The sequence below is a fragment of the Nyctereutes procyonoides genome, unplaced genomic scaffold (assembly GCF_905146905.1).
Source record: "Nyctereutes procyonoides isolate TBG_1078 unplaced genomic scaffold, NYPRO_anot_genome, whole genome shotgun sequence".
Taxonomy (NCBI): domain Eukaryota; kingdom Metazoa; phylum Chordata; class Mammalia; order Carnivora; family Canidae; genus Nyctereutes; species Nyctereutes procyonoides.
This window is the reverse complement of record NW_026575035.1, coordinates 2,058,608-2,073,067: the sequence shown is the minus strand read 5'-3', so window position 1 is coordinate 2,073,067 and position 14,460 is coordinate 2,058,608. Positions and strand designations below refer to the sequence as shown.

The 14,460-nt window shown below is 43.7% G+C and overlaps 1 long non-coding RNA gene across 1 annotated transcript in view; it reads right to left on the bottom strand.

Moving 5' to 3' along the window:
• The window catches only part of LOC129505192 (uncharacterized), a 52,096-nt gene that overhangs the window by 25,904 nt on the left and 11,732 nt on the right, over window positions 1-14,460 (bottom strand). The window contains exons 2-3 of the long non-coding RNA XR_008663494.1: window positions 10,923-11,149; window positions 8,685-8,809 (exon numbers count right to left, since the gene is read on the bottom strand). This is a non-coding gene — a long non-coding RNA (uncharacterized LOC129505192). The remainder of the gene's footprint in view (window positions 1-8,684; window positions 8,810-10,922; window positions 11,150-14,460) is intronic.

Sequence of the window (14,460 nt, the reverse complement as noted above, 5' to 3'; positions counted from 1 at the left end):
AAAATTACATCCAGATCAATGTGTTACTTTTGAGGGTTTCATTTTATGATATCTTGCCTTCCAACTAAATTGCAAAAACAGAAGGATTCATAAAATTTTCATGATGTGGAGTTCATGCAGAATGAGATGAGAAGGCAGGAATGTCTGCTTATAGTTTATTATTTCTCCCTTGACAAGGATGAAGACTCCCCAAAAGCAGGGACCCTGACTGTCTTGTTTACCACTACACAGTGCCTGTTACCTAGTGGTTTCTCAATAAATGTTGAAAGGAAGAGTGAATGTTTGGGAACAGATGCCATACAGAGAGAATAGGAACCTCTCCTTCTCTCAAAGGCAAGGTTAGGCCTTTATGAAAACTGAAATTTCACCAACAAGAGAAGAATTCTTCATTTTCATGGACAGCGTAAGAGCCTAAGTAAGAACTCCAGTTGCAGAACAGGAAGTAGTGTCTTGGTGCAGAGCTAGGCTTCTCAAACAGGGGTGCAAAGCAGCAGCAATGTGTTAGAATTATGTGAAACCACACGATCTTTATGAACAACAGTTTTACTGACTAAAGTAACTTAAAATATTTTAATATTAAAACAAAAATGTGTATGCTGGGAAGCAGAAGGCAAAACTCTTATGACTGAAAAATATGAAGTGAGGCTTACAGCTTTTGTGAAACAGTGCAGGGGAAGCAGCAACAATTATAGCCAGACACCCAAGTCCTTTCCAGCAAGGTGGCCATTTGGCTTTACTTCTGGCTTCCATTTCCCTATTTATGGGAAGGAGACTGGAGTAGATGTTCTCTAATATCTCTTCTAGTCTTAACATGTTCTGATGATGACTCCACAGGGAAGGGATGAAAACTATTCTTATATAGTTGTAGCTTCTGACATATATTACCACCGCTCTGCTCTGCTCTCTGGTCTTGGCAGTGACTTGTATTAGCCTCAGGGGAATGTAGAAAATCTCTAAGATCAGATACTCTGACACTGCATTTTCCATTCCCCCATCCTCACTCTTCTTTCTTCTCCTATCTTGACAGCTAGATGGATAGATAGATAGATTGATTGATTGAATGACTGATAAATAGATTGATGTATATATAGGATACTTCCGGGAAAATGCTCCCAATCAAGCCAGCTAACTTCTCCACCTACTACTTTGTCTTAAACCAATTTTTTCCCATCACTCATGTAAGTCTGGGGAAAGCCAGTCTGCCTGCCTTGTCTCTCCCTCTACACCATTCCCTTGCACCTTAATTGCTTTGTCTTGCACACTTACCTCTCTATAATAGGCGACTTCCTCTTCTCAGAGTAAACTAATCCCATGGCTCCTGGGAGAATTGTTCTGTACAGAGCCCTGTGAAGCTTAGGCACTGCACAAGCATTTGTAGAGTTGAATTTTTGATTATCCAATAATTATTTTATATTTTATGTTATTGAAAGTAACCCTATGTCTCTTACTGAAAAACTTACTTTTCAGGAAAGATAATCCTTTGTGGCCAATTGAACTTATGATAAAGCAAAAATGGCTATAACATAACAAAGCTACTCTTCCCTGCTCCCCCACCAAAGAAAAACTTTCTAAAGATGATAAACTTTCACAAAATCAGCTAATAGCTTTTCTGTATCTCATTATCTGTTTCTACCTATCAAATCCTCACCATGTATCAAGGCTCATCTCAAATGTCTGTTCTCACATAAAGCTTTTCTTGGCCATTGTTAGGGGGAGCATTTTCTTTATCCACTCTACTCTCAGAGCTATATATTGTTATGCCTTTTTTTTTAAGTATTTATTTCCCCATGTAGTATTATAGATATCAATAATCCTACTAAAAAAATAAGCTCCCAACCAAACCAGAAATTCTCTTATTCCAAAGGAGGCCTTTTCAAATTTATTTGTTCATGAATGTGTTTTATGACTGACTCTTGCAGTTTTAACTATGAGACAGTTTCTTACATATAAAAATTACATTAAATAAAATGTGTAAGCTATTTTTTGATTGATCCCTCCTCCTCACCACACACCACAAGGAAAGAGAGGTGGAAAGAAAAGGAGCCCTATTTATTTTTGAGGTATGAATAGTTAAAATGTTAGCTCATTGAAGAACAAAAACTATTATCTAGAAAGAAATCATGAGGAATGTAGTGGGGTTTTTTTTGTTGTTTTTATTTTTTGAAAAAGGAAATTTGATACGGTATGTTAAGTGCTTCCTAATTTTCTTTTTTCACAAACCTAAACTTTGTGTTATTACCTTATTGTACCTCTCAGAATTTCTCAAACCTCGAAACAAAGGAGTAGAAAGTACACAACTACAAAAGACTCCAAATCCTTTTTCTATGTCAGAATACAATACCAACCACTAGTCCAATTACATGGGACTGTTCCTCTTTGAGTCGTAGAAAGAACACAATCACATTTCTTAACTTGTGCTTATGTTCATCAGGCAAATCTAACTGCATTTTAAGCATCTTAGCAATAATAAATAGGAAGCAGACACCTGGCTTAACTTCTGGGTTGAGCTTTGCTTTGAAAAGTTGGAATCTTTGCTGGAAAAGGAGGGAAAAAAGGCATTCCAAATTTCTGACACTTCACTGATATTCAGAGTCTCAAAACATATTCCATTAGTTTTAGATGCTTCAAGACTTGTATGCATCCGGACCTGGGAATGAATAAGCCAGTGCAAGCAAATGGAGTCTCATTCTAACAGTAAGGCAGATGGTGGAACACTGGCTTTGAAAAAACACAGACCTAAGTTTGAAGACTAACTCCAACACTTCACTACCCAAGTGAACGAGGACAAGTTACCTTTCTCTTTAAGCTTTAGCTTCTTTGACAAAAAGGAAAAAAAGAGAATGCCTTTCTCATTAGAATATTGTGAATATTAACCAGATCAGATGAGCACCTATAACAGGGCTGGTGCTCAACAAATGTGATAACCCTTACTACTTTAGCAATGAGGAGAAATCGACTCAGCCATAGTTACTGGAGAAAGGAGATATTCTGAGGTTTTTTTTTTTTTTTTTTTTTTAAAGATTTTATTTATTAGAGACACAGGCAGAGGGAGAAGCAGGCTCCATGCAGGGAGCCCAAAGTGGGACTCGATCCAGGGTCTCCAGGATCACTCTCTGGGCTGGAGGCGGCACTAAACCGCTCAGCCACCAGGGTTGCCCTCTGAGTATGTTTTGAAACAGACATCACTTACTAAAGAGAAAGCTCAAAATAATTTTTTAAGTGACTATAGATTGTGGTTTGCATCTATCTTTTCTTGAAGTAAGGAAACCTTTGGCATTAGTGAAACTAATAGCTTTGTGATTATTGCTCCAGGGCAAACTATAAGCTTTCTTTCCCTTCTAAACTAGATGTCAAGTAAAAACAACAACAAAAAGTTCCCAATTCAAATATTAGAATCAATTTTAGAAACATCCATCAGCTATCCGTACAACTGAACTAATCCAAATAAAATCTTAATCTCAGAATTTCCTTTCTGAAGCCATATTTCCATTCACATAAATTATTTTCCTCTTTTCCATTCACATGAATTCAGGAATATCAAGTTCTTCTGATCTTGTTTCCTTATTTTTGTGTTCTCTAGAGAAACCCAGATATGTTTTTTTCATATTTGTTGGAACATGACCAGTAATGGTTTGATGTTCTCTATGTACCTCTAGGGTAACTATCCAGGTAATTCTTGTGGGTAGATCTTAATTTGCATTTCCCAGATGTTTTCTTTAGTTTTGTCAAACTGCCTCCCAACCCTTAATGGCTTGCACAGACAACTTGGTGACCCACATTTAACATGCCTAGCCCTCGTGGTCTTTAGCCAACCTCCTCTGGATTGAGATCTCACAAACTAAGCAAAACCAGGCCTGATGCTTCTTGGATAGAAAACCAGAGGGGAAAAGGATGTGAGCTGAATTATTTAGTAGATGATAATCTTTCCTGAAATCATCACTGAACCAATCACCCCTTGAGGTCTGAAGTTTATCTGGAGGGCATCCCTTGGAATAACATGTAAACCTAAGATACTATTAGTTTTCCCTGTTGCAATTCTTCTTTTGTCTCACATTCTTGAAAAATGAGGAATTCTACTAATATATTTCACAACCAACTGAAGCTTATTCCTTTAAGTGCTAAAACTTTGTAATTTAAATCAAAACCATCATGGGAAATTACGATCTACTTCCCTGTCTTTCTAAACAGAGTGCAATAGGCATCATCTCACCTTGTCTTACATGATTATTAAAGTTTTTTTTATTGATATATACTGATGAACTCCATATCTTTTGTGCTGAAAAGTTTTCTCACATTCACAAAGGCTCTAGATGACTATTTGCATTTTAAATTACTTATCACTTCTTTCTTGTGTCTTAAAACATCCCTTCAGAATTCAATTCCAGTCAGTATCATACCTTCCCCATTCTGTTTATTGTGTGGTAGATAATCAAAAAAACCAAGACCATTAGAATCATGCTTCAAGAAAAAGCAAATAGTTTCTAAGCAGAAGCCTATGTGAATCTCCTAATAATAAGGTATGTAACCTTTAGTGCACAGCCTTCTTGAGCTTTTCTTCCTTTTTTTAATGCTTCCTAATTTGATAGTTGTGTGTCTGAGAGTTAAGGTTGGCATCATTGTTTGAATGAGGTGTTACTGCACCAGAACATTTCCTTATAAAAGAACATAAAGAATTTAGTCCTCATCACCTGCAGCCAGTTTCTTGACAAGCCCTGCTTTTTTGTATTGATTACTGAGAACAGACCAGTGAGGCAACTTGTACAAGACTGGTAATGCTAGGGACAGAACTAGATACAAAAAATTTATCTTTTAACTTTTCTGATCAATTCAGTAAACCCAAAATAATTGATACAACTCACCTGAAATTTCAATTGAGTATTTTGGGTAAATCAAATGCTATGGATAGAATGGTACTTGTTCATGACGCTGTATTCAAGGATTTCCCTAAATGTTTAATTTTCATAAATGGAAAGGCTGAAGGAGGCTTTGCAAGAAAGAGAGGATAGAACTTTTTCAGTCGAGTTGATGGACTGGATGCCTCAATGGTGCCTGTTTCTGCCACGTGGGACTCAGGGATCTGAATCCAACTTAGACTTTTTAAAAGTGAGAGTTACTGCTAATCATGTGGCTCTTCAAAAATATGTATTAATGTAAAAGAGATATATTTCTTGTCAGCTGCCTATAATTCACCTGATACATAGAAGGCATTAAGTTGATTTATTTGATTTTTAGGGGGAGAAAGTCCATCACAAAAACCAACAGCCCTTTAGTTTTTAAAAAAATTTTTTAAAAGACTTTATTTATTCATTTGAGAGAAAGAGTGCCCATGAGAGAGAGCACTAGGGGTGTCAGAGGGAAAGGAGAAGCAGGCACCTGGATGCGTGGCTCCATCTCAGGACCCCAAGATCATAACCTGAGCTGAAGGCAGAAGCTTAACCAGCTGAGCCACCCAGACGCCCTAAACAGACCTTTTAGTCCAAATCTTTAGAACACAACGGTTTTTGTTAGAAATGAAGCAGTATTAATATAAGATAGATTTATCAGGTTGCTTGTGTATGTATGTACGCATATATATATACATATATATATATTTTTTAAACTTCTTTTAAATGCCAGCACCAACCACTTAGGCCACAGCAGGAATATGCGTTAAAGACATTATCAATCCAGAGGTTTCCTCCTTGCCCTTCACCACTCTGACCTGGGACCTTTAGAGTGTGGGTGGGCAGGAAAACACCAGGTTCCAGGAGTGGGAGGGGAGCTGAAAGCAAAGTGACTACTGAGAGCCCGGTCAGAGATCCCCCAGGGGGCTGAGTGGAACACTTTCTGGATAAGAGGATCTCCTTGCCCTCAGCCCCATTCTAAACTTTTGGTCCTGGACAGAGAGAATTGGTGAACTCTTTGTTGTCCCCAGAGAACACTGTCCAGTGAACTGTTAGCTTCACTCAGTGCAATTATTTATCTCAACATTAAATTCTGCTCTCCAGAGCCTGGGAGGCTCAGTGCCTGAGCCTTTGCCTTTGGTTTAGGTCATGATCCTGGGGTCCTGGTATGGAATCCCACATAGAGCTCCTCTGGAGAGCCCGCTTTTCCCTCTGCCTATACCCCTGTGTCTCTCATGAGTGAATAAATAAAACTTTTTTTTTAAGAATTCCACTCAAGTCTCTTACGATTATTTAAACATAGACCTATGTGTTTGGCTATGGGCAAGCAAGCACAAAGACTTCACTCTGACGCTCTGGATCGTGCAGTTGCAGTGAAGTCTCCTTAAAACTAAGGTAGCACGGAAAGGGAAAAAAATGTGAAATATGGAGCAGCCGGGTTGAAACTAAGACATTACTGTAATCTGTCAAACTTTAGGGGTTTCCCAGCTTGGAATTCACCTGGCTTTACTAGTTTTGGAGGGGTTGACTCTTATTCTGAGTCTAAATCCTACTCCCACGTCCCCAAACACACACACACACACACGCACACACAAGGCACACGCACAGACACAGCGGGTTATATAATGATGCCAAAACAGACAAGGAAGGGAAGTCGAGATTAATAGCCACGAGAACGGTGATGATTACAACAAGCTCGGCAAGTTGTATTTACACGGCGCCTTCCTTCAAGAACCGCGGAGCCCTGCACAGATACCATCTCACTAATCCTCAGTGGAGCTTTCTCAAAGCGGCTTTATCCAGGCTCTGGTGAATGGAGAAAGTGAGGCACAGCGAGCAGAGCTGGTTAAGTCCGCGCTGAGGCTGGAAACCCAACCCGGGGCTCCCGACATACAGGCCATTGTCCCTTCCCCCGGACCACGCCACCTTCCTGTCAGGTGCCTGGTAAACAGGTTAACCGATCTGCTGATTACGCGGCCGCCTGCTTACGTGCAGTGACCTGTGGCAGGCAGCATTTCCTTGTTATAAATTCGCAAATACACAGCAGCGCGGCTACGGGCTCAAATATCATCTCCAAGCGGAGAAAAGGAAACTGGCCCAACGCAGCCGGGCGGTGGGGAGCCGGGCGGGCGGCGGGCGGGAGGCGGGAGGCGGGCAGGCGTGGGGCGAGGCCCCGAGCCCGGGGGCGGCCGAAATACAAAACCCAGCCTCATTTGATACATCTTTTTTTTTTTTGGTAGTCGCATAGGCTACTGGCACATTCCTTTAAGAAAAAGGAAAGAAAAGAAGAAAGAAAAGAAAACAAGAAAAAGAGAAAAGGAAAAGAGAAAAAGGAAAAGGAAAAAAGGGAAAAAAATTAAAAAGGAAAGGGAAGAGGTCTCGGGAGACGCCTGGCGCTTGCACTCGGGCCCGCGGAGGGAGACGGTGCCCTCAGAGGGCGCGGGGGGGGGGGGGAGCCTGGGGGGGAGCCTCGGGGGGCGCGCTGGGGGGGTGCGGGGGGGCGCGCGGGCCGCCGGGGGGGGACCTCGGGGGGCGCGGGCCGCGGGGCGGGGGCTCGGGGGGGCGCGGGGAGGTGGGGGGGGCTGGGGGGCCGCGGGGGGGGGCTGGGGGGCCGCGGGGAGATGGGGGGGGTGCGCGGGCTGCGGTGGGAGACCCCGGGGGCGCGGGTCGCGGAGGGGGGCTGGGGGAGCGCGGGCCGCGAGGGGGAGCTCGGGGGGCGCGCGGGCCGCAGGGGGGGCGGTCGGGGGCGCGCGGCCGGCGCTTCCCGGCGGCGGGGGGCGGCGGGGCTCGGCGGAGCCGGCGGCCGCAGCTCCCCTCGGAGGGCCCCAGGCACCCCTCCCCCGCGAGGGCGCCCGCCGCCGAGCAGGCTGCGCGCCGCGGTAATTGGGCACAGGGGCCTTTTTCAGAGTCGCTCAGTCGGTAAATGAAACGTCAGCTCCCCTGTGATCCCGCGTGCGCGGGGCGGCGGCGGCTGCCGAGCCGGGAGCGAGGCCCGCCGGCCGCCGCTGCTCTTTCGCAGCCGGCCCTGCGCAGCCCGCGGCCCGCGCCCCCCGCCCCCCGCCGCCTGGGGTGCCCGCCCCGCGGCCGCGGCGCCCAGACCCGCAGCTCGGACCCCCGGGCCGCGAGGACGCCCGGGGCGAGGGGCGGGCGGAGACCCCGCCCCGTGGACGCAAGGACAGCAGCTTCGGCGGCCCCTAGCCTCTCCCTGGGACGTGCGCCGCGACGGGCAGCCTTCGCCCGGTCGGACGCTCGCGCTCCTTCTGCGGCCCTTGGTCGGCAACAGGCCGAGCAGGAGCACCTCCATGGAGCCCAGCCCGCCGGGGCCCCGCCTGCTGCTCCCCGGGCACGGACTAGGGAGCTGCCGAGGACCCCCGACGGCCCCCGCACCGGCAAACTGCCTTCACCTTCGTCCTCATGGGGCTCCAGGACCTGGAGGCTTGAGCTCTTGGGAGAGACTCGAGATCTGCGCCTCTCTCAACGTCACTCACTCTTTGGGGTCACGACTAATTGCTGGGTGGTGTCTGGACTTGCTGACCTGTGAGATGACCCCGGGAACAGGGCAGAGCTGGTGGGCCTGGGTACACCGTGGCTCCTCCCAAAGAGAGGCCCCAGACTCTGCACCACCCAGTAAGGAGCAACACCTAGTAAGGAGCAACACCCAGTAAGGAGCAGCACCCAGTAAGGAGCAGCACCCAGTAAGGAGCAACATCTAGTAATAAGCACAGGGCAACACCTCTTACTTAGTTACCAAGCCGCGAGCATGTACTATTATTACCTTATTTCTTCCTCAGCACAACCTACCTTAGGATGGTAAAGCAAGCTTCTGGAGGTTCAGAGAGTTGCCCAAGCTGCAGCTAGTAGGTGTCAAGTTTGACTCCGTGCTCCAAAGGGTTCCACCAACCCGGGCCGGATAAAGTAGAATCAATCTTGCATGTGGTAAAGCAGCAGAGAAACCAGAAGGGGAGGCAAGAAGGGAGAAGGCATGTTACTTTTTGTTAGCTATTCCTTTAGAAACCCAGCTTGTAGAAGCAATATTCACATTCTCACTAGAGGGACCCTACATTAGCTTTTTCCTCTAAAGGAATCTCAAAGACTTGAGGGTTTAACCCTCATCAGAGGCGCTTCTGTTTCTTAAGTACTCAACAGGGAAGATCCCAAAATTCACCCAAAATTCAGAGAAGCTAGTGAAAAAAGGGTAAAACTAGTTGTGTTAGTCAGCTCGAGTGCCATGGCAAAATATCATAGATTGGGTGGCTCGAACAACAGAAACGTGCAGCTATGGAGGCCGAATCAGCAGATCAGCATTCGGCATTGCTGGGTTCTGCTGCGAACTCTCTTCCTGGCTTGCTGACAGCTATACTCTTGTGTCCTTACAAGGCAGGAAGAGAACTCCGTCTTCCTCTTCTCATGAGGTCCCACTCCTGGACCTCAGATTAGGACCACACCCTTATGACCTCATTTAACCTTACCCTCTAAAGACCCTATCTCTAGGTCCAGTCCCGCTGGGGGTATGAATTGGAAAAGAGAAGACACAATGTGGTCCAAGGTCCACTAGTAATATGGGAAAGGTGAAAAATTCAGCACAGTTCTGAAATCCAGAGCTGTGGTACCTTCAACAGCAACAAACAGATATTGATTAATGCATTGATATAAATGGAAATGGGGTAGGAGTCGAAAGGAGAGAACAAAAACCAAGCCCTTGTGGCTGCTATAGAATAATTTCATATTTTAGAATGTCTGACTTAATATTCATTATTTTGCATATACCTTAACTGAAGCTTGGTGCCATCTTCTGGGTCTGATACCATGAGACCCCCTTCAGAATGGAATTGCTGTATCGCAATGCCTTGGACACTTCAAAAATCAAAACTTTCTTCAGGAAAGTCAAAGATTTACTTTATAGAGAACTGTATTCGAAAAATTCCTTTCGGGCACCTAGGTGGCTCAGTGGCTGAGCATCTGCCTTTGGCTCAGGTCGTGATCCCAGGGTCCGGGGATTGAGTCCCATATCCCCTGCAGGGAGTCTGCTTCTCTCTCTGCTTGTGTCTCTGTCTCTGCCTCTCTCTCTGTACCCCTCATGAATAAATAAATGAAATATTTAAAAAAAGAGTAAGTTTCTCTCATAACTAAAAGCAACTTATACAAATATTTTTGTAAAGTTAATCATTTCTTTAAGAGAACATTTTTGTTTAATGTGTCAGAAGAATGCCATTTTGGTATGGTTTTCATCTACTTGAAAAATAAGTTCAGGGAGTCCAGATTGATCAGGAACTTGATTGCATTTCTCCATATATGAAAGAATAATCCTATTGAGAAGCCTTATCTTGGTCAAACATATGGACAACAGAAGCAATGATTTCCTATTCGTTTTCTAGTAACATTTGTGTGGGTTTAGTTGATTGTGGTAAAGAGCTAGGAACTGAGGACTGCCAAGTTCTAATAAAATTCCTCTCTGACCTTCGTGTCTCAAAAAGAAAAATGATGCACAAGACCCAAAGCAGCCACGCACAAGAAGAAATGATAACTATAGTACTGGCCTAAAGAATCTTCCAGTAAATAGTCATTTACATCTTAGTATGAATTGGTTTTCCTTTTAAGTGAGGGATGGAATAATTGCGTTTTCCCACAGTTTTTTTTTTTTTTTTTTTTTTTTTTTTTTTTACAAATCACTGTATGTTCTTTGGTAGTTAGGATTTCTTTCCATGATCCACACACAACCCCTCTGAAAACTGTCATTAGATCACTGGAAGGTTTGATGGGTTAGGGAAGAGGTAGAAAGTAGGGGTGATTCTGGTTGATTGTGCCTGGCTCCCTGGATAGCAAGCATGAGGGTGGGGTGGGAGATTGATGGCAGAAGGATTAGAGCTTCAAAATTTCAGGACTGGGGGGGAAAGGCACTTACTGCCCAGTGGGAAGGGGAAATAAGATTTCAGCCAATGGATAAGAAGCACGAAAAGGGAATTGGGAAGTAGATTTAATTTGCTTTATGGTTTAACCAGATTAGGTCTTGGGTGTGGGTAGCAATGTCATACAACAAACCTGAGAAGTGGCCAACTCCTGGTAGGAAGGTTCATGTGACTTTTTCTGACTGAGTCAGAAATTGAGGACACTTGGGTGGTTTAGCAGTTGAATGTCTGCCTTTGACTCAGGGCGTGATTCCAGGGTCCTGGGATTGAGTCCCACATCAGGCTCCCTGCAGGGAGCCTGCATCTCCTTCTGCCCGTGTCTCTGCCTCTCTCTGTGTGTCTCTCATGAATAAATAAAATCTTAAAAAAAAAAAAAGAAATAGAAGTCACTAAAATGCTATTATTATGCACGATTGAGATAACTATTGCTCAGAAAGAATTAAAGCACTGCACACTAAATTACGATTCCATTTCTTGCAGCTCTGGGTTAGCCATACCCCTCGGTCAATACATTTACCCTTTGTTTCATTGGATAGGCCCTATTAAGCCACATTTATTCCTGAAAAGCCTAGGCTCTATTTCTTGACCAGCAACTACAGATTAATTTTTTTAATGTTTTTTATTGTGGTGAAATATACATAACATCATAAAATTTGCCATTTTAACCATTTTTAAGGGAACAGTTCAGTGGCATTAAGTACACTCAAAAAAAATTTTTTTTAAGATTTTATTTATTTATTCATGAGAGACACAAAGAGAGAGGCAGAGACAGAGGCAGAGGGAGAAGCAGGCTCCATGCAGGGAGCCCGATGAGAGACTCAACCCTGGGGCTCCAGGATCATGCCCTGGGCCAAAGGCAGGCGCTCAACCGCTGAGCCAGCCAGGGATGCCAGTACACTCAAATTGTTGTGCAACCATCCACCATTCATCTCCAGAACTTTTTCATCTTCCCAAACAGAAGCTCGTACCGCTTAGACAATAATTCCTTATTCTCCTCTCCCCTGGCCTTTGGTGACCACTGGTTTCCCTTCTGCCTCTATGTATTTTATTATTTTAGGTACCTTATATAGATGGAATAATGTAATATTGTCCTTTTGTGTCTGTCTTCTTTCACTTGGCACAGTATCTTTAAGTTTTATCCATGATGTAACTAGTGTCAGAATTTCCTTCCTTTTTAAGGCTGCGCGATATTGTACATATATACGTTTTGTTTATCCATTCATCCATAGGTTGGAAGTAAATTACCTTTTAACAAGTGCACCAGTACTTACACATAAAAATGATGCTGTCTTTCAGAAGAGGGCACTTGGAGGATTATACACTTTCTCAGAGATGAGTTGTATTATGAGCTAAATCATGTTTCCTCCAAATTCATATGTTGAAGCCCTGACTCCAAGTACCTCGGAATGTGACTGTGTTTGGAGATAGAGCTTTTAATGTGGTGATTAGGTTAAGATGAGGTGTCAGAGTGGGCCCTAATCTAGTTTGACTGCTATCCTCATAAGAATAAAAAAAAAAAAAACAGGACACAAAGAGACTCCAGGGATGTCTCTGACCAGGGATGTACACACCAAGAAAAGGCCATGTGAGGACACAGCAAGAAGATGACCATCTGCAAGCCAAGAGACAGGTTTCAGGAGAAACCAACCCTGCCAACACCTTGATCTGGGACTTTTGGCTTCCAGAAGTGTGGGAAAATAAATTTCTGTTGTTTAAGCCATCTATCTAGTCTGTGATATTTTGTTATTGCAGCCTTAGCAAACTAACGTAACTTGCTATAAAAAAACATTTGGGGTGCTTTTGTGGAATGGCCTCAGCATCAGTTTAAGGCCATGCACCAAAACCAGCCTCATTACTTTATAGTCACAAACAATACTTCTCTGCTTGATCATTTGTGTGTGTGTGGGGGTGTCATCATTTTTGGCTTTAAATGGCTTTTTGACTCCTTAAACAAAAACTTAAGTCCTCTCTTAAAGGATAAAATTCCTTCTATTGAGGATATTCAAAAGAATGCTCTGCCAACTTTCAAGGAAATTCCTAAAGGAAATTGCTTCGAGCAATTGAAATAAGCATTTGTCTACCATGGAAACTTGCATCAAGGGGTATATTGCTCATTAAGATGTGTATGCTGTTATATTTGCTAAGGAATCTGTCACGTGGCTTTATATTTCTGTGTCTTCTATCTAAATATGAATGTGCATTTGGAACTTGCTCGGCACTTTTTCTCCAAAAACTCAAGCTCTTCAAAGAGTTCCATGACCTGACTCTTAAACCAAAGCTTCAGAGCCTTCTGTTTCCTTAATCCGCAGCTGGATTGCTTTGATACTTTGGTCAAAAGGATCATCTCTCAATGGGTCTCGGCTCATGGGCAAGCTCCAGTGCAGCCCCCCGTCCCCTGCTGGCAGAAGAAACAAGTAAAGGTGGGGGTCATGAATGATAAGAAGAGAGCAAGTAAGTCCTAGGAAACTAGGCTTTGTGTTTTGAGGGAAAATAACTGAGTTGGAATTCGTGACTGTGAGCCATTATATGCACCTAACTTGGTGGAGACTTCACATTTGCCAGACACTCTCCAAAAAGCTTTCAATTACATTATCTTATACAATTATTTCACAAGGCAAGAGGAGTATGAAATAGGAACGTATGGATCTCTAACTCTACTGAGGGTCCTTTGTCTACAAAAATCCCATTGAAAAATTTTCACATATGATACAAACTGAGAATCATTTATTTTTCTAAAAAACAAAGTCCTATTTTTGCTGGGATGAACTTCTTGAGGCTAGGGTCCATGCCTTTGTCATCTTTACATGGTTAGCATCAGGCACTGAGTGGCACTCATAAATGTTCAATGAATGACCAATAGCCCTTCTTCGGTAAGTTTTCAGTTTCTGTAATCCCAAAGTCCACGATCCTCTGTTGTGGTCCTCACTTGTGTCTCATTCCCACTTGATGGTCCCTCATTCTGACATCTTCATGTTGAAACCCAAATTTATGGTAAAACTTTGCTCATGGCCACAATAGCTTTTAGCTTCATCACAGCTCTAAATTTGAACCTGTAAGGTTGGTTAGGGTTAAGAAAAGTAAATGGAGGGACACTGGCTGGCTCAGTGGTTGAGTGTCTGCCTTTGGCTCAGGTCCTGGTCCCGGGGTCCTGTGATCGAGTCCCACATCGGGCTCCTTGTAGGGAGCTTGCTTCTCCCTCTGCCTAGGTCTCTGCCTCTCTCTCTCTCTGACTCTCATGAGTGAATGAATAAAATCTTAAAAAAAAAAAAAAAGAAAAGAAAAGTAAATGGTTGCTACGTAAGCTTGGGCTTGAGTCAGGTGGAAATGAACTTGGACTGAAGTTCTGTCCTCTACTTGCAGACCATCTCTCATGCAGGTGAAGAATGCGGTCTTGGCCAAAAGAATCCAGCCCTTAAAGCTTCCTCAATTTTTGAAGTCAAATGGCTTTAAGGTACTCCTTCAGGCTTCAGATCGTTGGTGAAATTAGATTAATGCAAGAGAACTCTTTTAGTTAAGAAAGAAATCCTACTGCATAATAACAATTCTTTTCATCAGAAAGGGACGAATGGATTGAAACACCCATTAAGAGACCTGCCTTTGTCTCCCACCATGTTAGAATTCTATGGCTGGTGTGAAACTCAAAGAACTCATTCCACTGTTACCCCAAAACA